A 22,235-nucleotide genomic window follows, 5' to 3' on the forward strand; every position below is an offset into this window, starting at 1 on the left:
ATAACAAATTTTTTTCTTTTAAAATAATTATGGTACTTATATGATAACATCTGTTGATATTCACAGTCTAAACCTGGCAAAGATTTAAACCCACGGCATTTTCCATGCATCATGTACATTATCTGTGAAAAGCAATAAAAAAAAGCAACGAATGCATTAATCATACCAATATCATCTGCAAAGCATAAATCTGAAATACCTTTCATGTCAGCTCAGCTGCTCTTTTTATTTTTTACACACCTGATTTTACGCCATCTGTAAAAGGGCAAGACAAAGACTGTTGAGGAAATGATATTTCTCGGCTGTTTGACTTTTACAAAATACTCGGACTAAGTTCTGTAAACAGAAGATTTACTACATGACTAAGAAAGAATGATGCAGTTAAAAGTCCATTTTTATTAAAGGACAGCGTAATGACCGAAGAGTTTTCCTCTGACCTACAAGTGTCGTATCTGCATTTTTGACACTGGCTCTACCTTTCCCTTAGTCTACCTATTGCATGCGATTTTGCAAACATACATCAGGTCCAAACCTATTGTGCGACATAAATGGCAGAAAGAAGACTCCACACGAGGACATTCCAGCTCCCTTTGCAGGAGGACACAGACACCACCTAACAGCATCTGCAAGGTGAAGCCCAGGAAGAACCCCAAAGTGAGCCTCAGCCCTGAATAACCACACAGAGAAATGCATTAACATCTCAGATCTTAGATAATGTTCGCTAACGTGAGTTTTTCTATTCCACAACCCAACTAAAGCTACAGACACTTCCTTGGGTTTCCAGGCTAGTGTGGTTGAAAAACCCATCATCAGTGGGCACGTGGTAATAAACATAAGCTACTATCTGAGATAACCATATACAACCTCTACTTGGCTCCCAGATACACAAGTATTAGACTCTGCTTTAAAATCAAAATGACACTTCCTAACCAATCTGATTCTAAACCTAGGGACCTGTCCGTCTCTGGGTGTGCCTCTCTGCCTACATAGGCTGTGTGGGGGCCTGCTTTCAAGAATGTTCAGGTGGCAGCAAACCAGTATAAAATAAAAACTTATTTAAAAAAAAAAAGAGTTCTCAGAACAGTGATATGATGGCAGTACTGACTCATGACTCTGGTGCACACCAAGAACAAGAAAATCAACTGATTCATTCATAACAAGAGCTTTTGAGACCTTCACCAATGTCCTACAGAGAATTGTTGATATTTTCATTAACAATTATCTCTTATCTGGTATTATCACGCTCTGACTTTACTAAATGTTTCAAAATGTTAACCATGTGCAGATTATCAAATTCCTCAATAGAACATTTTTAGAAAGTCAGCAACAATTAACTTTCAACTCCTCTGCAGGAGTCTCTACCACAGGAAGAGGAACACTGGACAAACCGCGTACTCGCAGACGGCCAGACGGAGTCATGCTGCAAGATGCCGGGGACGCCCACAAGACTTTCTGAAGCAACAGCTACAGCCACCAAACTGTGATGGCGAACACAGAGAACAAATAAAGCTTGGACGCTGTCTGGCGAGAGATTAGTACACATTCACAAAGTATTAGATCGAAACATGTAAAACTTGTCGCTTTGGTCGGTCAAAACGATCAGTCTATATCAGTCAGCATAATATAATATAAAAATGCACAGCCAGAATGCTCCTTGAGGCAAAGATGACAAAGCTTCAACCTCACATACTATTACCACATTATTATGGGGATATTCCTTGGAAAGGAGCACCATTCTTGGAAAGGTGGAGGGCTAGCAAAAAAGAGGAAGATTCACAACAAGACGGAATGACATAGTGGCTGCAGCAACGGGCTTAAGTATGTCAGAAACGATGAGGATGGCATAAGACAGGACAGGGTTCAGATCAGTTGTTCACAGGGACAACTAACAACCACAATACAATCAAAGGCAGTGTCAAGCAGGGCCACCTGAGAAACCTCAGCCCAAGGTAAAGTGCTCCCCCAAGAAGGAGGGGTGGGCAGGGAGGAAAATGTGCTCCCCAAGAATGCAAACAACTAGAGCCCCTCACACTAAGCCAGATATTCTCTCCTTAATCAAACATGTTCTATTACCAGTTAGAAAGAAACTCCTCTCATCTTCCACCCAGAATTTTTCATTCAACAGAAAAGTACCAGGCCAGGTTTTTGGCCACTCCTGCATACCTACTGATGCACAGGTGTCTCTGTGCTGAAGAGGTGTACACAGGAAATCCAGGAGTGAGAGGCAGGCAGCCTACCTGGGGGCCAGGAGGCCTGCACCTGGACAGGCTGGGCTCCTGTCCTGGAGGGCTCCCCCTGCTGGCTCTAGGGTAGCTGTTTCCCAAAGTCTCAAAACCTCAGCTCCTGCCTCACTTCTAAAGTCTCAAATTTCCTCCAGTTGTGTAAGCTTCCCGTTTGCCTGCACTCATAACAATGAATAGCAAAATTTATCTTTATGGGAGACCCACACCCACATTTCTAACTGCCATTTGGTTCCTTCAATGCAGACACCCTGCAGTTGCCAAACACCTAAATAAGTTTATATGTGGCTTAGAGACCTCTCCCTCCTTGTGTCTACAAGAACAGAAGTAAAGCAGAACTCCTTTACAAATGCCAGCCCCACCCTGTCTGAGGGCCACATTCCGAGCCTGGAAACTCCCTGCCCCAAGGCCTGGCCCACTCTCCCAGCATGTCACCCGTCAGCAGTGCAGTGCCCACCACCCCACACTGTGCTGCTGGTCCGTGCGATCCCCGGGCTGTGGACCACCACCCAGGGCAGAGACCACAGCCTGGCAGCACCAAAACCTAAGGCAACTTGCTCCACCTATGTGATCAGGACCCTTGTACACTTGTAATCCTCAACAAGGTGTACCCACCTGAGCTAGGAAATGAGTCTGGAATACTGAGAAGTAGCAACACGGACTGACTCAGTGACAATCACAATGGGCAAGAGATGATGAGGATGGCACAGGACAAGGCAGGGTTCAGGTCTGTGGTTTACAGAGTTGCTATGAGTCCTAGTTGATTTGATGGTACCTAACAACAACAGTATCTCAGAATAAAACCACAAAGTATAAAGTTCAAACATATTTTACTGTTGACTATCATAGAAAAGCCCAGAAAAATCAAAAAGTTTGAGAGAGAGGTTTTTTACCCAGTCTCCCTGAAAATGTTATTTAAATGTATGAATCTAGTGAACACAGAAAAAAATGTTCATTTTCCATTGTGGTAAAATAAATTCATACTAGAACATCTTGTATGCCCTGGTGGAGTGGTTTATAACTATCAGAAAGATTAGGAGTTCATATCTACCAATGGATCCTGAAGAAAAAGAAAGACCATTTCTTCCTATAAATATTTACATCCTCAGAAACCTAATGGAGGGTCAACATGAGTCAGAATTGACTCAATAGCAGCGGGTTTTTTGGATGTAAAATAAACTTGTTGAGCAACTACAATGAAAGGCAGTATGGCACTTCCTCAGAAAGTTGGAAATAGAAATACCATTCGATCCAGCAACTCCATTACTGGGAATATACCCTAAAGAAACTGTAACTGCCACCCAAGCAGATATATGCATGCCCATGTTTATTGTGGCTTTGTTCACAACTGCAAAGGGCTGGAAACAACCTAAGTGCCCATCAACAAATGAACAGAGAAGCTGTGGTTTATTCACACAATGGCATACAACGCAACACTGAAAGCTAAGGAATTCAAAATATACAAAATGGGTGACCCTGGAGGACATGATGCTGAGTGAAAAACTCAGTCACAAAAGGACAAATAACTGCATAGTGCCAACTGATGTAAAACAAGATTAACATCAGGGTTGGGGGGAACCTGTACACTGCATTGAAACAAATGAAGGAGAGAACTGTTTAAAAGGAATATTGGATTAGGTATTATTTTCATGACAAGATTCCAGAAAAAGAAATGCAGGGTAAAAAGGACTGTGGATTTGGAGGGGGAGAGGGGGATTGTTTAACAATGAAAGAATTTTTTTTTCTCTTCAAAGAGAAAAAGTAACAGGGAGGAGGGGTGGGCAGGGAGGAAAATGTGCAACAATAAATGAATGGGGGGAAGTAAATGGAAAAAAATATGCTGTAAAAAATTTTTAAAAAATGACAACAACAACCTTGTGGCACCATGTAAGTCGCACAGTTGTTGTTGTTGTTGTTGTTATGTGCCGTTGAGTCGCTTGCGACTCATAGTGACCCTATGTACAACAGCCCTAAACCCTGCTCTATCCTGTGCCAATCTCATTGCCTCTGACACACCCATCCCGATTACCCCAGTCACTGAATCAATCCACCTCATAGAGGGTCTTCCCCTCCTGCGCTGTCCCTCCCTAAGGACCTGTCTCTCCTTACAACATGTCCAAAGTATGTCAGATGAAGCCCCAGAATCCTTGCCTCCAAGGAACTGCCAGTTTAACCCTCTCTAGGATGAATCTGTTTGTTTTCTTGGCAGTCCATGGTACATTCAATACTCTTCTCCAGCACCACAGCTCAAAGGTATCAATTCTCCTTCTATCCTCCCTAGTCATTGTCCAACTCTCTGATGCATAACAAGTGATTGCAAAGACCATGGCCTGTATCAGATGCACCTTAGTCTCCAGAGACACACCGTTGCTCTAGAGAGCAACTTTAGAGAGGTCCCTAACAGCAGACTTTTCCATTGCAATACGTTTTTTTATTTCCTGGCCGCTGGTGCCAAGAATGTTGACCGTGGAGCCGAGCAAACTGAAGCTGTGAACAATCTCAATCTCTTCGCCATCCATCCTGATGCTGCCAATTGGTCCAGTGGCGAGAATCTTTTGTCTTCTTGACATTGAGCCTCAGTCCATACTAAAGGCTGCAGTCCTTGACCCTCTGCAGCAAGTGCATAAGGTCCTCCTCAGTTTCAGCAAGCAGGGTTGTGTCATCTGCATAACGCAGATTGTGATAGATCTTCCACCAATCCTGATGCCACACTTCACCTCACAGAGCCCAGCCTCTCGGATAATCTGCTCTGCATACAGGTTGAAAAGGTATGGAGATAGGACACATCCCTGGTGTACACCTTTCCCAATTTTGAACCATGCGGTGTTACCCTGCTCTGTTCTGACGACTGCCTCTTGGTCCAAATATAGGTTTCGCATTAGCACGATTAAATGTTCTGGGATTCCCATTCTTCTCAGAGTCAGCCACAGTTTGTTATGATCCACACAGTCAAACGCTTTTGCATAGTCAATGAAACACAGATAGACATTCCTCTGGTATTCCCTGCTTTCAGCTAAAATCCATCTAACATCAGCTACAATATCCCTAGTACCACGACCCCTTCTAAACCTAGCCTGGACTTCTGGCAGTTCTCTGCTGATGTGCTGTTCCAGTTGTTTTTGGATAATTTTCAGTAGAATCTTGCTTGCATGTGAAATCAATGATATTGTTCTATAGTTTCCACACTCTGTTGGGTCACCCTTCTTTGGAATGGGAACAACTATAGATCTCTTCCAGTTAGTAAAAAACACCTAAAAACTGTTATGTCCAACCAAGTGCAGTCCAAGTCCCATAGATCTATCATGAGTGAACTGAAATGACTATGCAAATAACTAACAAATATTCATAACCTATTGAGTAAAAGAAACATACCCCCTCCCATCTTCCCAGACTTCCAGCACTCCAGCTCTCTCCCGGCCACCCCAGCCATTCTCAGTTGATGACCTCCCTGAAAACACAGAAGCATTAAGAGGACTACTTCATCTCCCAGGACAAATGGAACAACCTACCTTTTTTTCTTAATCTATACATTCAGTAAAAATTTTTTTAAAAATTAAAATTAATAAGTGGTTAACACCCAGTGTGGGCAACTGGTTCTTGATTGTGGCTTCTTCAGTTTGTTGATCTGAGGCGAGGAGAGGTAGCGCTCTTTTCAGGCACGGATGGAGCACAGTGGGCCTCCCACATCTCCTGCCAAGCAGGGAAGTGCAAAAGAGATGTGGTCTTCTTCCTGTGGCACGTGGAGCACATGTGCACGTGGGGAGGACTGCTTATAGTAAACAATTACAGACCCACGGGCCTAGAAAGGATATCCTCTGTATCCACTTTTGCATACATGCTGGACTTCATCTAGAAAGTACACTTCTATAGTAAGACAATGGGTATCTCTTGAAAGCTGATAGACATTATCTAACCACCCTTCAAAAAGATGAATCAAGTTACAATCCTGCCTCATTACTAAGAAGCCACACTTTCCTACATGTGAGCACAGACTCCAGGGCCCCCTCTGTTCCTCCACCTCACTCGTTTGGCAAAAGCTCAGCCCTTGTTAAATGCTGCTCCAAGCCTGTGCCCAAGCAGCTGCACATAGCTGGACAAATCTACAAAATCTTCACCTTAAATTTATTTTCATAAATCTCCAGGAGACATTGAGAACTGTCCAGCAACTGATCCAGCAAAAATGAACACAGGAAACACTCACTTCCTTAGTTAGCCACCATTCTGTCTCCCAAGATGACTACTGCATATGCCCTCCCGTCTCCCCAAACCTCCAGCCCTCTAGCTCTCCTCCAGCCACCCTGGCCACTCCTAGTTGATGACCTCCCTGAAAACACAGAAGCAATCAGAGAACTATTTCATCTTTCAAGACAAATGGACCAACCCATCGGCATCTTGCCTTCTGGTCTCCCCTGGTTCATTCCATCCTGCCCTCCCAGGCCTAAGAGTGTGTTCTCAACATCTCCTCTCTCCATTTGAGCATTTAAAAAATACAAACAAATAAACTAAAAACTCACTGCCTCAGAGTTGGATCTCACAGTGACCCTCCATCAGGTTTCCAAGGGAGGAAACAGTTCATCTTTCTTCTGAGAAGTCACTGACAAATGGGAACAACTACTGGAGATTGAAGGTGTTTGGGTTGGCAATGCGACTCACCACAGAGTACACCTCCAGATTCCATAAACCACAGCATCAGGACCATCTGTATATTGTCAACTCTCAAACTGGGATCTCCAGCCTGAGCTGTGACCTCACATATCCATCCACCAATCCCACAGCACCACTCATATAATAGGATGTGTCTCAAACCTGACATATCCAACATAAGATCCTTAATTCTTCTACCTGCCTAATACCCACCTCCTGATCACGTCAGTCTCCTCTCCAGCCACTCTAGAACACTGACCCTCCACTTTTTCTTCAATCAAGCCAAGATCATTTCTGTTTTCTAGAACTTTCTACTTGCTGTTTCCTCCATCTGGAATTTTCTTCCATCAGATAGATCTTCACGTACTGGGTTCCTTCACATTCTTCATGCCTGAGTCAGACAGCCCCTTCACAGAGAGGCTTTCTCATACTATGTCACCTAGAGCACTGCCCTCACCTCTCCTTACTTTCTATTCCAATACCCGTGTTATTCTCCTCCATGATAGTTATGTCTCCTGCAAATAATTATTTTATTCATAAAAAAGTTTTTTATTCATGTGTTTAGTGTCTGCATTCCCCTACTTGAGCTTGGAACCATATCTGGCATAGGGAGGATGCATAATAAACACTTGGCATATTAACTGTTGATTAGAAAATTAGTTTTCTCGATTTTGGAGAGACAGGGGAAGGGGGGAGGAGCACTCATCTGACCAAGAGGCCCTGAAACAAGGAGCAGCGGAGTTTGAGAAGCCAGCAGCTCGGAGTTCAGCTGCAGCGGCCTTAGCGACCAAAGTTGGGGGAAGGGGTGTGCAGAGTGCGCGGGGTTGGGGAGGGGGCGGTCCTGGTCTCTGGCTTCTTGACTCGGTCCTGTTTCAACAGCGAACATGTCTCGGTCTGTCAGAAATAGGAAGATTGTTGATTATTCACAGTTTCAGGAATTTGATGATGCTGATGAAGATTATGGAAGAGATTCAGGTTCACCAGTTAAGAAAATTCAGTCATCTCCCCGAGAAGCTAAAAATAAGAGATGATCTGGAAAGAATTCACAAGAAGATAGTGAGGACTCAGAAGAAAAAGATGTGAACACCAAGAAGGATGATTCTCACTCAGCAGAGGATAGTGAAGATGAAAAAGGAGTTCATAAAAAATGTACGTCAGCAACGGCAGGCGGCATTGAAAGCAGCCTCTAAGCAGAGAGAGATGCTCTTGGAAGACGTGGGCAGTGAGGAAGAACAAGAAGAGGAAGATGAGGCACCATTCCAAGAAAAAGACTCTGACAGTGATGAAGATTTCCTAATGGAAGATGATGATGACAGTGACTATGGCAGTTCAAAAAAGAAAAACAAAAAGATGGTTAAGAAGGCTAAGCCTGAGAGAAAAGAAAAGAAAATGCCCAAACCCAGGCTAAAGGCAACAGTGACGCCAAGTCCAGTGGAAGGCAAAGGGAAAGTGGGTTCAAAGGCATCAAAGGAAAAGACTCCTTCCCCCAAAGACAACGAAAGCCCTCCCGAAAAGAAGCCCCCTGCCAGCCCGCCTGAGAAATCAGGGGACGAAGGCTCTGAAGATGAGGCCCAGTGTGGGGATGATTAAAGTGATGATAGTTTGGGGAAAGGTTTTATTGAAAGAAAGAAAACGGCAAAAAAGAGAACCCACTTAAGATAGAACAGGTTTTGGCTATGGCTTGGCTTTGAATGCTTTTTTCCATTTGTTGAAAATAATAACATTTTCTTTTTTTTTAATTATTATTACATTTTATTAGTTTTAGTGAACATTTACAGAGATTTTGGGTTTTCATTCATTCATTGTTGCACTGTTTTCTCTACCCTCCTCCGCAGTTCATTCTTCTTCCCCCCCCCCCTGAATATCTGTTTTAATTGTCCAATTGCCACAGTGCTTGTCAAAGCCAGTTCTGATTAATCTCCTTTGTCGGTGTGTCCTTTGCCATTCCCTATCACTCCTCCCTGAGAGAGACTTCACCCTGATTCATAAGGAAAAGGGGATGGCGTATTCTCTTAGCTACTTCCTGCTGAAAAGGGACACTGTGGGTTTCAGGGTGAATGTCTTCTCTCACTACTCTAAAGGGCCCCCTTGGCAGTAGGAAACACATAGACTATTATGGAGACTGAGTTTGGAATTTAGATTCACTGTTATCAATTGTGCTTAGCTGTACATGTTCATATCCTTGAAGATGTATCATGGAAGTGTTGCAGCCTAGAAGATATAAATTTAACTAACAAGTTAAAAGCACATGAGTCAAAAATTAAAAAGCAATAATATTCCAAGTAGAGGTTCTAATAGTGGCACAAATCAAGTTACAGAGGGAAGGTGGTTCTTACAATAAAAAGCCTATAGACTAGCACTTTGTCTATTATAGTGTAGAGGTTAGGAACCACAAGATGTAGAGGCTCAGCTATGTCATTTATAGGTTTTCTTTTTATTTATCACTTCTTAGAGATAAGATTCAGTGATCCTTTATCCTGCTGCAGTCTTTAAGAAGCTTTAAAAGAAAAAAAAAGGGCAGGAGCCACCAAAAGTGAAATCATTGTTGATTTCAGATCTCACTCTTTAATTTTCATGTTTTTAAAGTATATGTGTATCTGTTCTGTTTCTTGGGTAAAATTTTACCAAGGATAACTTCCCTCTATAATTTAAATGGTAAAATCAGCCTATATCTCAGAATGAATTTCTTCTCAAACTGACAAATGTTGTCTAGGTTTTAAGCAAATAAAGTACCAATTAATGTGAAACTCAAAAAAAAATTTGTTTTCTCTGTAAAATCTCACTGAAACTACAATAATAAAAAGTTGGATTCACAAACATTGCTTTTCTAATACAAATTAAATTAATTCTTAAAATGTTAACTGCACACACAAATATCACATTTTACATAAACTATACATATGCTGATTGGTAGCATCATGATAGATGAAGAGATTGAGATTGTTAACAGCTTCAGTTTGCTTGGCTCCATAATCAACATTATTGATAACAGCAGCCAGGAAATCAAAAGACAAATTGCCTTGGGAAAGTTTGCTGTCAGGGACCTCTCAAGAGTACTGAAGAGCAATGACGTCAGTCTGGAGACTAAGGCGCACCTGATCCAGGTCACACACAGTCTTTGCAATTACTTGTTATGTGTCAGAGAGCTGGACAATGACTAGGGATGATGGAAAGAGAACCAATGCCTTTGGGCTATGATGCTAGAGTACTGAATATACCAAGAACTGCTAGGAGAACAAACACGTTCATCCTAGATAGGGTGAAACTAGGCTGCTCCTTGGAGGCAAGGATTCTGAAGCTTCATCTGACATACTCTGACATACTCTGGACATGTTGCAAGGAGGAACCAGTCCTCGGAGAGGAGGGACGTCATGCTTGGCAGGGTGCAGGGACAGCACAAGAGAGGAAGACCCTCAATGAGATGGATTGATTCAGTGACTGGGGTAATGAGGGTAGGGGTGTCATCGACAATAAGGCTAGCACAAGATAGAGCAGGGTTCAGGGCTTTTATACATAGGGTTGCTATGAGTCACAAGCGGCTCAACAGCACATAACAATAACAACAACACCAAAAAAAAGGTAGAGAATACCAGAAGAATGTCTATCTGTGCGTCATTGACTATGCAAAGGCTTTTGACTGTGTGGATAACAAGCTATGGCTGACTCTGAGAAGAATGGGAATCCCAGAACATTTGATTGTGCTAACATTAGCTATAATGTCCCTAGTACCACAACCTCTTCTAAATCCAGCCTGCACATCTGGCAGTTCTCCAATCGTTTTTGGGTAAGTTTCAGCAAATCTTGCTTACATATGATATTAATGATATTCGATAATTTCTGCATGCTGTTACATTGCTACTATAATTTTTAAAAACCTGTCTTGTCTCTTAAAGGGAAGGTGAGTAACGATCGGTGAGTATAAGACAAAAGCTGCCCCCAATACCAGGAGTCAGCCTGGCAGTTGGACCTCAGTGTCCTCCTCTTGAGCATACACTTCAGCATAAGACAGGGCCACTCTGTGACCCGATGAATCAAAACAAGACCACTCTGCAATCACACCTGAACAGACATGTATGAGCACTGTCCAAACCACGAAATACCAAGCACCCCTCTCCGCGCTACCACAACTCACTACTGCTTCTCCACCAGCCTCACTCTGCTCTTCGCTCCCTTGAGGTAAGTAGAGGGAAGACTTAGCAAACTCTCCAATCACAGAATCACCTCCACTTCCTGATATCATCACTCAGTCCACAGAATAAAAACTCCCCAAAATCACTGCTATAAATGCAAATCTTGGAGTGTGTGCTCCACCACCCTCTTCCTGGGATGAACCAGGACTTGTTGAGATGATCTAGGATGTTCCCTGGATTCTTCCTCCCTCACTGCAACAAGAAATGCACTCATCTTGCTCAATCACAAGTGGTGGTCTTCAGCTAGGGGGCACTGGCAGTTTTCACTGCCAGTTGTCTTTATAGGCCACTGAACATGCAGAGGTAGGACACTAGTTAAACGACTGACCCCGTGATATCATTTCAGTGCTGGTTCTCAGAATTCTGGATACCATTGGATTCTCTTGTCATCTAGTTCTAACATTGTTGTTGTTGTTGTGGACCATCGAGTCGAATTGACTCATAACTGACACTCTATTGTGTTTTCAGAGGCTGTAAATCACATGGGAAGAGACTGTCCATCTTTCTCCCAAGGAGCAGTTAGTGGATCTGAACGGAGTACCTATACGTTGACAGTGTAACTCCTTACCACTAAGCCACTAGAGCTCCCCTAAAAGCTGGGTAAAAGAGGAAAAGAAATATAACCTAGTTAAGGAAATGTCTCACAGATTAACGTTAGGATTAATACAGGATGTCCTGCAAAGTATCCCGCCCCTGCTATTTCTGAAAGTCACCCCACACTCAAAATCAGAGTGGTGTTGAAGGACTGAGTCATGGGCAGCGCCCGAGGCAGCACTCCTCGGTACTTTAAGCCACATGTTCAAACCCAATAAATTAGCCCAGGCTTAAAGAAGTCAGGCTGTACACATGTAAGAATTTTAATAAGCTTAGAAAATGTTACCTAGAGCTTATGCACAAGCTTACTGTACCAATGGGATTCCTTGCAACCAGTCACCAAGTGCTAAGCCCCTAACAAGAGCTGTCACGCATGTGGAGTGGCAGGGCCAGGGAGTCGGCTTGGTACAGGTTTTCTCGGGAGCTGGGGACTTGCGGCAGAAGGCTGGCAGCCAGATGGATGGAGAGCAGAAGAGTGCACACAGCTCGGTGGAGCCAGAGGCAGCGACGAGGAAAATAAAGCCAAAGGTTTCTTGGGTGGAAATCTGGTCCTCACACGCCCTTCTAGAAACCAGCAAGTGCTATGATCAACATCTGCATTTGTCAAATGCCTATCTGTAGCCAGAACTGTTAGGTACAATAGAGTTATTTAATCAAGCACGGTCTCTGACTTCCAAATGCTGACACCTAATATAAATAAAAACAATAAATCTGTCCAAAGGATTGCCAAACTAACTGAACAAACACGAAAGAGTCCAAAGCCTTTACCTTATATAAGTGCAATGGAGTAATAACTGACAGGCAAAGTCATGGGAGATGACTCTCTAAGCAGGGTGGGGCCCTAATGGAACAGTTACCTGGTTCAGGCCAAGTCTCTAAAAGGGGAGGTCAGGTGTGCACAAAAGCATTCAGGGCTGGCTACTGGGCTCGGGGGAAATGGGCCGATCAGGGAGGAGAGTGCAGCTTGTGAGATGATCCAGAGACAGAGATACAACTACTGGACAAAGAAAATATAGCAACGTCCCAGAAAAGTAGGGGAGACAGACAGGCAGGTGTACGTTTCTCAACCATCTTTACAGTTAAACACAAAGAGCTCATCTCTTTATTATTTCAAATTCCAGAAGAAACTAAACATCCTAAATAAACAACACTAAATCAAAACAAAAGTCATTTTAAAATTAGATTTTCCAAATGATACAAACCAGCTCCTTCTGAGCTGAGGAATGGCCAGATGGGTGGCAGCAACTGTGTCCAATGATGAAGGCACCATCGCTAGATTCTCAGGGAGGGGAAGATTCACATGCAGAATCCCCAGGGCACTGACAACCAGTACTAGCAGATACAGTAACAGTGGAAAGCAGCAAAAACAGAACATGGCAATACCCAGAATTGATGACAATTACCTGATTAAAATTTTTGAATGAGAACTCTTTGTAGATGGCATTCCTTGTGCTTAATTCCGCCCATCCAGCTGCAGTAAGATCAAGTATTGCTTGGTTCCGCTCCTCCGCTGTCAATCTGTGGGCATCTGCTGACTGGAACAAGAACACATTTAATATCTGGACACATAATGCTTTGGTTAAACACAAATAAGCTTACAAACTTACAATTCTTTACTTCATGCACACCCATTGCCACTGAGCTGATCTCTGCTTAAGACCCTAGAGCCGATAGAGGAAACTCTGGTGGCCTTGTGATAAGAAGCTGGGCTGCAATCCCAAAGGCACATGGTTTGAGTCCACCATCTGCTCTACGGAAGAAGGATACACAATTTCCTCCCGCTTGATTTACTGCCTCTGAAAACCCGCCGGAGGGTCAGCCATGAGTCAGTTCCGACCACACGGCACACAACAACAACACAGGCCACCGAGAATTGACCCAAAAGGTTTCCAAGGGGGTAGCTCTTTACAGAAACAGACTATCACATCTTTCTACTTGGAGCAGCTGGTGGCTTGAATATTTAACTACAGTATCACCATGGTTCCTCTTCAGACATAAAAAAACATCAAGGGCCACATATTTGAACAATCTTGGGTTCTTTTGTTCTCAAAATACAAAGTTCTCAGAAGACAAGCAAAAGAAAAAAAAATAAATGAAACTGTGTAAATGATCTGTTGTCACAGTATGCTGTGTCTCTCATCTTTACTGCTGCTCAAGCGCCATAATGTCTGCTTCTATAGCTTATTACAGATATACCTGAGGAAGATCTCTACCATTGGGCCAGCTCAGACATTCTGCACAAGTGTGGCACTCCAGCCCTTGTGAAGCAAATAATAACAACCACCAGGGGGAAAAGCCTGCGAACTAAATGGCAAGACTAGGATTAGAACTCAGGGTTCCAAGCTCCTGCTCTACCACTCTTTGGATGGCTCCACACCATCTAAGTGCCACCACTGTTCACTTACATGGGTCCTAAACATTTAAGGTCATTATTTTCTTCCAGAATCAGATACAGACCCTCCCCAGAGGGGAAAAAAAATCCAATGGACATTTACACAGAATTTTCTATAACTGCTGGGATTTCCTAGACCCTCCAGTTCAAAACCCCTGCTTTGGTAGGGCGAGTTTCTAAAACGCTTTACTCAAGTACCCTAGAAGACAAATCCTCCAGTGTGACCAGGGTACTGCGCCGTCTAAAGCCCTCCTGAGCACTGTCTGCCTTGTTCCTACTCACCCCAACGGTGACCTTCACAAATCTGAATTCTGCACTTAGCAGGTCAATGCTTACTACCCTATTTTTACTTAACTAAAAATCTCTAAACATTATGGACAGAGAAAAGGACACCGCACTAAAGTCAAAAGAGGTAGGTCTTCATTCTAGCATAAAACTTATCCTCAGTGAATCAGAACTGACCATACCTGACCTCCAGTGGGTTTTCCCGTGTAAATCACACGGGAGGAGATTGTTCATCTTTCTCTTGTAAAGTACTGCTGGATTTGAACTGCCTGCCTTTAGACTGGCAGTGTAATGCCTTACCCACTAAACCACCAGAGCATAAATACAAGCCAAGAGCTCCTGCCTTCCTACTTGAGAACTCCTGTAGGATCCAGTGAGAGATTATCACCCAGATACACTGAGCTTCCATAAAGGGGCAGAGGAGGACTTAGCTGGACTCTTCACCAAGAAGCCGCTTAGCTACCAGCATCCACCTAATAGAACCTCAGAAAAAAGTCTCAGCGACCTATTTCCAAAAAACTCACCACTGAAAACCTTACAGAGCAAAGATCTACCCATGAGGTGTCATGAATCAAATCAACTTGGAGGCAACAGGTTCAGTTTGATTTAAGGTCCAGCTTTGTTACTTTTAGCTACACAATGTTGACGTCACTTAAAACAAGAACTTACTGCTGTTAAGCAAAAGTTCAACTCAGCAGCCTTCACAGGACAGAGTCAAACAGCCCGTTGAGTCTCCAAGACTTTATGGAAATCTTTATGGAAGCTGACTGCCTCATCTGTGGGGCAGATGGCAGGCTCAAACTGCACACCTTTTGGTTAGGAGCCAAGCACTTAACTACTAGGCCATCTGAGCTCCTGAAGATGTTACTTGTTGCTGTCAAGTCATCTAAGACTCAAAGATACCCTATGAGCAACAGACCAAAACTGTGCCGTCTCCTGGGCCCCCCTCAGGATCTCCACCATGCTCGAGCCACTGTTAAAACCAGTGTTTCTATCCATTTTGTTGTGGAGGATCTTCCTCTCTCCCTCCACTTTTCCCAGCATGACATCTTTTTTCTAAGAACTGGCCCCTCCTGACAATATGCGCAAACTACTTTCAAGACAGACTTGCTTATTCCTTTGGATATTCAGCACTCTCTGGATTCCAGTGTCCTCTGCTCAGTAATGGGTGATGTTACTATTGCTGTCAGTTTAAGTTTTCAGAAAGGCTGAAGAACTCTTGACTCATCAACAAATGAATGGATAGAGCAGCTCTGGTGTATTCACACAATGGAATACTTAAGCTGCATTGAAAAACAAGGAACTCATGCAATGTTATTCAAAATGCGTGACCCTGGAGGACATTATGCTGAGTGAAATATCTCAATCACCAAAGGACAAATACTGCATGGTGTCACTGTTGTAAAACAGGACTGACCTCAGGGTTGGGGGTAGACTGAGAAAGATGGGCTTAATAATGTACACTGCATCAAAACAGATGAGGAAGAAAACTGTTTAAAAGGGATATGTTATTAGGTATTTTTGTCATGACAGAAGTCCAGAGCGAAGGCTGCATAGTGGAGTGGACTTGGGGGAGGGATTGTATAACAATGAAAGAGTTTTACTTTTACTTTTCTTTTCTTTTTTTTAATAATAATTTTAATGAACGTTTACAGAGAATTTGGCTTTCCATTCATTCATTGCTGCACTTCTCTACCCGCCCAGCCCTCTCCCACCGCCCCCCAGTTCGCTCCTCTCTTTCAAAAGTAAGACTCCCTCCCTGGTACACAATCCCCTAGCACCCCTCCCACCACCCCAAGTACATTCCACTATGCAACTTTAATTGTGGACTCTTGTAATAACCATAATACCCTATCATACATCGCTTTTAAATTATTCAGTCTCTCATCTGTTCCAGTGCAGTATACAGTTTTTCTCAGTCTTACCCCCACCCTGATATCAGTCCCATTTTACAGCAGTGGCACCACCATGCAATATTTGTCCTTTTGCGACTGAGATATTTCACTCAGCATAATGTCCTCCAGGGTCACCCATTTTGCATAATACTGAATGAATTCCTTGTTTTTCAATGCAGCATAGTATTCCATTGTGCGAATATACCACAACTTCTCTATCCATTCATTTGTTGATGGGCTTACTTTTACTTTTCAAAAAGAAAAGAAAATTGGGGAGGAAGGGGTGGGCAGGGAAGAAAGTGTAACAATGAATGAATGGAAACCCTAAGTCTCTGTAAACTTTCATTAAAATTAATAATAAAAAAGAACTCTTGAAAGTGATGACAGCCAGCAAAGCATGACGCATGGCAGCCACTCCAATCGGTGTCTTCATTCTGTCCTGAGAGCATAAGTTTACATCTTGGGCAGAGATGTGCCTTGAGCTATGCCAAAGTGACAGTCAGCACTCAGCTTGTGTTCTCCCTTCTTGGCCAGGAAACAGAGTGTTTCTCTCCCTCAGCCATATGTTGTTGTTGTTGTGGTGGTGGTGGTGTGCCATCCACTACAACTCATAGTGGCCCTCTGAACAACAGATTTGAACCCTGTCCTGTCCTGTGCCATCCTCATCATCTCTGACACACTTAATCCTACTGCTGCAGTCACTATGTCAATCCATCTCATTGAGGGTCTTCCTCTCTTTCGCTAACCTTCCACCTTCTCAAGGATGATGTCCTTTGTCAAGAAACAGCCCCCCTTTAACAACATGCTCAAAGTATCTCTGAGACAAAGGCTCAACCATGTTGTTGTTGTTGTGTGCCATCGAGTCCCAGCCGGCTCATAAATGATCCTTCAGTGGATTTTTCAGAAGGAGTAAATCGCACGGGAGATTGCCTAGCCATCTCCCACGGAGAAGATGGTGGATTTGAACCCAGAGACTTTGGGATCGCAGCGTAGCTTCATACCTCTAGGTCACCAGAGCTCCCTTCACTTGAACTAGCTCAGCAGAGATCAATTTCTTCTATTAAGGGATTGTAAACTAATCCAACTAAAAAAAAACAAAATGATGCGCTCTTCCAACATTTCTCCACTAGGTGATGCTGCATGTTAAAACTTTCTCTCAAATCAATTTACCATAAACTATTTTTTAAACAAGCGACAAAGTGTCCCTTGACTTTTTTCAAAATGTGCCAGAAAATTATTATTTATTAATAACTATTTTAAGTTAATTCAATATATCGGGCAACACACAAGCGCACGGTGCAGGGGGCAATCCTGCTCTCAGGAGCGTATATTCGAAAGGGCCGAATGTACCACGTTATGTTACATTAGGGGCAGTGTAAACACTGAATATTTTTTACAGCCTTCCTTTTTTCCCCCTCTTTGAGCAAAACTCGATCCCGTTTTTTACTTTAAGGTTAGTCAGTTCCTAAGTTATGCTGCAATTTTTAAATCATGTACAAACTGGAAGATGCCGGGCACCCTTCCCTGAGACGGGCGCGTGAGGCAGAAATCCGGTCCTCAAGCGTGGAGTCCAAGCCCGAAAGCCGCGCAGCGCTGAGAGCCCCCCGGACCCGCTAGCCTCTCAGGCGGCGCCGCGAGGGCCTGGTCCTCCACCGCCACGCGGCGCCCGCACTCACCATGGCCGCGAGGCCCGGCCTCAGGCTCCGCAGCGCCGCGAACAGGTGCCGAGTCCCACGGCACTCCCGCAGCGCCGCCGCCATGCTGCCGCCGCCGAGGGTGCCCGGCGCGCTGCCTGTGCGCCCGCGCCACACTCCCCGCGCCACGCGCTGCGCCTCCCACCCGGGCGGCGTCGCTGCGGGACCAGCCTGGGGCCGAGGACGTGCGTGCAGCCCTCAGCCCTGAGCCGACCGCCCCGCACAGACCCGGCCCCGCCGCCGCGGCCCAGGCCCGGGAAGGCCCCAGGAACTTCAATGGCCGCCAAGTTTGGTGGCAGCCCTGGGGTCGCCACGCTGCTGTCTGCAGGCCCCGCGGGCTGCCTACCCGCTTCCCCGCGTGCCTTCAGTTCCTCCTCTGCTCCATTTCCGCTTGGTGCTGGACCTGTCTGTGCAGGGGACCCAGGCTGCTGGCTAGGTGCTGCGGGCTTTCTGACACATTGAGGCTTGACCCCGTCTTGCTCTTCGGTGTTCAGACTCCTGCCCCACCTGAACTGGCTGGCTGGCCCTGGCCATGGGACGCCTGCAGGATAGAGACGCTGCGGCTGTTTGAGGGCCATCACTCAACTGAGATCAGCATGGCCAGGGTAGGCGCAGTGGCCAATGGTTCAGATCTGAAACCCCAACCCCAGCTGTCCATCCATACAACACTGATGCTGTGTCTGTCATTACTTGGTTGCAAGTCTTAGGGCCAGATTCCTTATCAAAACTTACCTGGATAAGGTAGTCTCAAAAACTGGCTCTTCATTCTCTGAGATGTTGGCACAGGCTCAGCCCACTTTGAGCACTCCAGAAACACATGTGGACAGATTTCCTCTTCTGTTATCTTTCAGGATACTGCTAAAGGTACAAATTCTTAAAAACCTAAACCCACCCATAGTGAATTCCCAGTAGTGGCAAAATTTTATAGGCTTTAAATCTCCCCCACCCCTGAAAACTTTTATTTATAAATGCCAAAAATCAGAAACCATCCGGATCAGCACAAAAGTGGATAAACAACAGAGCAGGGGAACACTGCATGGTTTTAAATGGAGGAGGGAGTGGGTCAGGGTTGTATTCTCACTCCAAATCTATTCAATCTGTATGCTAAGCAAATTGTCCTATAATCTGGACTCTGAAGAGGACCTACGGCACCAGGATAGGCGGGAGACTCATCAATAGCCTGCATTATGTAGATGACACAACCGTGCTTACTGAAAGTGAGGAGGACTTGAAGCACTTGGTGCAGAAAATCAAGGAATGCCTCCTTCGGTATGGATTCCATCTCAATGTCAAGAAAACAGATTGAAACTGTTAAAAGCATTCTCTTGCTTGGATCCACAATTAACACCCTTGATTCCAGCAGTCAGGAAATAAGGAGATGCATTGCACTCGGAAAATCTGCAGTTAGAGTCCTCTCAAAATTATTGAGGAGTAGTGATGTCAGTTTGAGGACTAAAGTGCATCTGATTCAGCCCATAGACTTTCTTATAGGACTTGCAGTTCGTCTGAGAGCTGGACGATGAATAAGGATGACAGAAAAGGAATTGATGCCTTGAGCTGTGGTGTTGAAGAAGAGCACTGAACATTCCATGGACGGCCAAAGGAACAAATACATATGGCTTGGAGAAGGTACAGCTGGAGTGTTCTTTAGCGACAAGAACAATGAGGCTTTGCCTCATATACATTGGGCTTGTTTTTAGAAGGGGCTGTTCCTTGGAAAAGGACATGATGTTGGGAAGGGTGGAGGGTCAGCGAAGAAAAGAAAGACCCTCAGCTAGGTGGATTGACACCGTGACTGCTGCAGCGGGCTCTTGTGTGTCATGAAGTGTGAGGTTGGCACAGGGTTCTGATCTGTCATACATGAGGTTGCTATGAGTTGCTACTCGATGGCACCTAACAACAGTAACAACTCATACAATGTAATTTTATAGAAATAGGCCTAGTTTTTCTCCCAGAGCTGCTGTTGGAATCACTCTTGACCCTCAGGTTAGCAGGCAAACATGGAAAAAGTACTTTGCCAGAGCTTTGCTTTAGGTCTGCACTCTCAGTCATTGCCATCCAGTGATGACTCGGGAACCAGTCCACTGCTGACCTTCCAGGGGGGTTTCCAGAGGGTATAATGGTGGAAACTGCCCAGCTTTCTACCCAGGAGCCACTGGAGGATTCAAACCACCAAAGATACACACATGTATAGGTATGCATACTTCTGATTTTTTTAAATAGAAAAGACAGATTTATTAGAAAGTTGCATCCCAGGGGAGCTCTGGTGGCCTAGTGGCAAGAAGCTGCACTGCAATCCCAGAAGAGCACAGTTCGACTCCACCAGATCCTCGCTGGGGAAGGAGGGACAATCTCCTCCTGTACCAGTCAGATCCGATTTGATGGTACACACACACACACACACACACACACACAAAATAATAAAATAGTTTTTAAAAAATTTAAAAAAGAGAAGTGCTTCCGGGTCCCTGCGGGCTGCCGCCTACGGGCGCGTCTAGGAGCCATGTCTACTTTGTTTCCCTCACTCTTTCCCCGTGTGACGGAGACACTCTGGTTTAATCTGGATCGACCCTGTGTGGAGGAGACGGAACTGCAACAGCAGGAAAAACAACAATCAAGCTTGGCTCCAGAGCATTGCAGAAAAAGACAACAACCCGGTGCCTATTGGCAAGCCGGCCTCAGAGCACTATGATGATGAAGAAGAAGAAGATGATGAAGATAGTGAGGAAGACTCAGAAGATGATGAGGACATGCAGGACATGGATGAGATGAATGACTACAATGAATCACCTGATGATGGAGAGGTCAATGAGGTGGACATGGAAGGCAATGAGCAGGATCAGGACCAGTGGATGATCCAGGTAGACAAGACAGAAGTGTCTTCAAGAAGATCTCGCACCAGTCCGACCCAGCCTGCACGCCCCTGCAGAATCAGCTGACAGCCTCAGTGCCTGAAAGCTTAACCTTAGACACCTCCTCAGCTGCTGCCAGGACGTCTCCTTGGCCTCTCCAAGGCCATCAGCCTGCTCTTGAATCCCTAAGGCCTGACCTCACCCCACCTTCCTGGCCACTGCCTCTTCCATTGGCTGCCAGGTCTGGTCTACTTTAACTCTCTTTAATAAAGACACAGGACTGAAAAAAAAAATTTAAAAAAAAGAAAGTTACATTCCCAAATGGACAAACCTCCCTCTTTGAAAGGAAATAGGAGAGAGGCCTTATCTGATTTTTTTAGCATAATAATATTAGGGCCTTTATTTATTTTTTAAAAGTGTATCTTTTTCTGTCTCAGCAAGAGACAAATGTGTAAAGACTTTGATGTTTGGTGCCAATATTTTTTATTGGTGGCTACTAGGAGAGAAGAGGTGTATGTCAGCTTCTGCTCTGTCTGGAGAACTCCAAAAACTGATTCTTTTTTAGATAGGTGGTGATTGTTAGATGTTGTGGAATCTACTACTCACAGACCCCATGAACAGCAGATGGAAACCTTGCCCTACCCTATGCCATCCTCATGTCTCTGCCATGCTTAAACCCTTTGTTGCTGTCACTGTTAATTCCTCTTCTTAGAGGGCTTCCTCTCTTCCACTGCCAGTTGTGTGCTATTCATCAGAAAGCTGGACAATGACTAGGGAGGACAGAAGGAGAATTGATGCCTTTGAGCTGTGGTGCTGGAGAAGACTACTGAATATACCATGGACTGCTAAGAAAACAGATTCATCCTGGAGAGGGTTAAACCAGGCTGCTCCTTGGAGGCAAGAATTCTGAAGCTTTGTCTGACATACTTTGGACATGTTGCAAGGAGGGATCAGTCCTTGGAGAGGGATATCATGCTTGGGAGGGTGGAGGGACAGCGCAGGAGAGGAAGACCTGTGATGAGATGGACAGATTCAGTGATGGGGGTAATGGGAGTAGGTGTATCAGAGACAGTGAGGTTGGCACAGAATAGAGCAAGATTTAGGGCTCTTCTACATAGGCTCACTCTGAGTCACAAGCGACTCAATGGCACATAACAACAAGTGTCTCCTAATAACGTGCAAAATATGTGAGATGAAGTTTCACCATCATTACCTTTAAGAAGCACACTGATTAATTTTCCTCCAAAGGATAAGTCAATAAAATACACTTTTTAAAAATGTATAATTCTTCAGTCTAATGCTCTCCCAACTGAGCTATTTCAGCTGGACTAAAGTGTGTAATTCTTTTTTTTTTTTTATTTTATTATTTTTGTGTGCGTGTACCGTCAAATCAGATCTGACTGGTACAGGAGGAGATTGCCCCTCCTTCCCCGGCAGAGCATCTGGTGG

The 22,235-nt window shown here is 44.4% G+C and overlaps 1 protein-coding gene and 2 pseudogenes across 1 annotated transcript in view; 2 read left to right on the plus strand and 1 right to left on the minus strand.

Annotated features, from left to right (window-relative positions):
• Nucleotides 1–13,197, minus strand: part of LOC102848674 (pterin-4-alpha-carbinolamine dehydratase 2-like) — a 70,666-nt gene extending 57,469 nt beyond the window's left edge. The window contains exon 1 of the mRNA XM_006888055.1: nt 13,072–13,197. The gene's annotated coding sequence lies outside the window, so the exon portion shown is untranslated. The remainder of the gene's footprint in view (nt 1–13,071) is intronic.
• Nucleotides 7,769–8,474, plus strand: LOC102848266 (annotated as a pseudogene).
• Nucleotides 13,198–20,434: 7,237 nt separating the features above from the next.
• Nucleotides 20,435–20,873, plus strand: LOC102867839 (annotated as a pseudogene).
• The last annotated feature ends 1,362 nt before the right edge of the window (nt 20,874–22,235 follow it).

Source organism: Elephantulus edwardii, unplaced genomic scaffold (genome assembly GCF_000299155.1).
Source record: "Elephantulus edwardii isolate Elephantulus edwardi_28Jun2011 unplaced genomic scaffold, EleEdw1.0 scaffold00064, whole genome shotgun sequence".
Taxonomy (NCBI): Eukaryota; Metazoa; Chordata; class Mammalia; order Macroscelidea; family Macroscelididae; genus Elephantulus; species Elephantulus edwardii.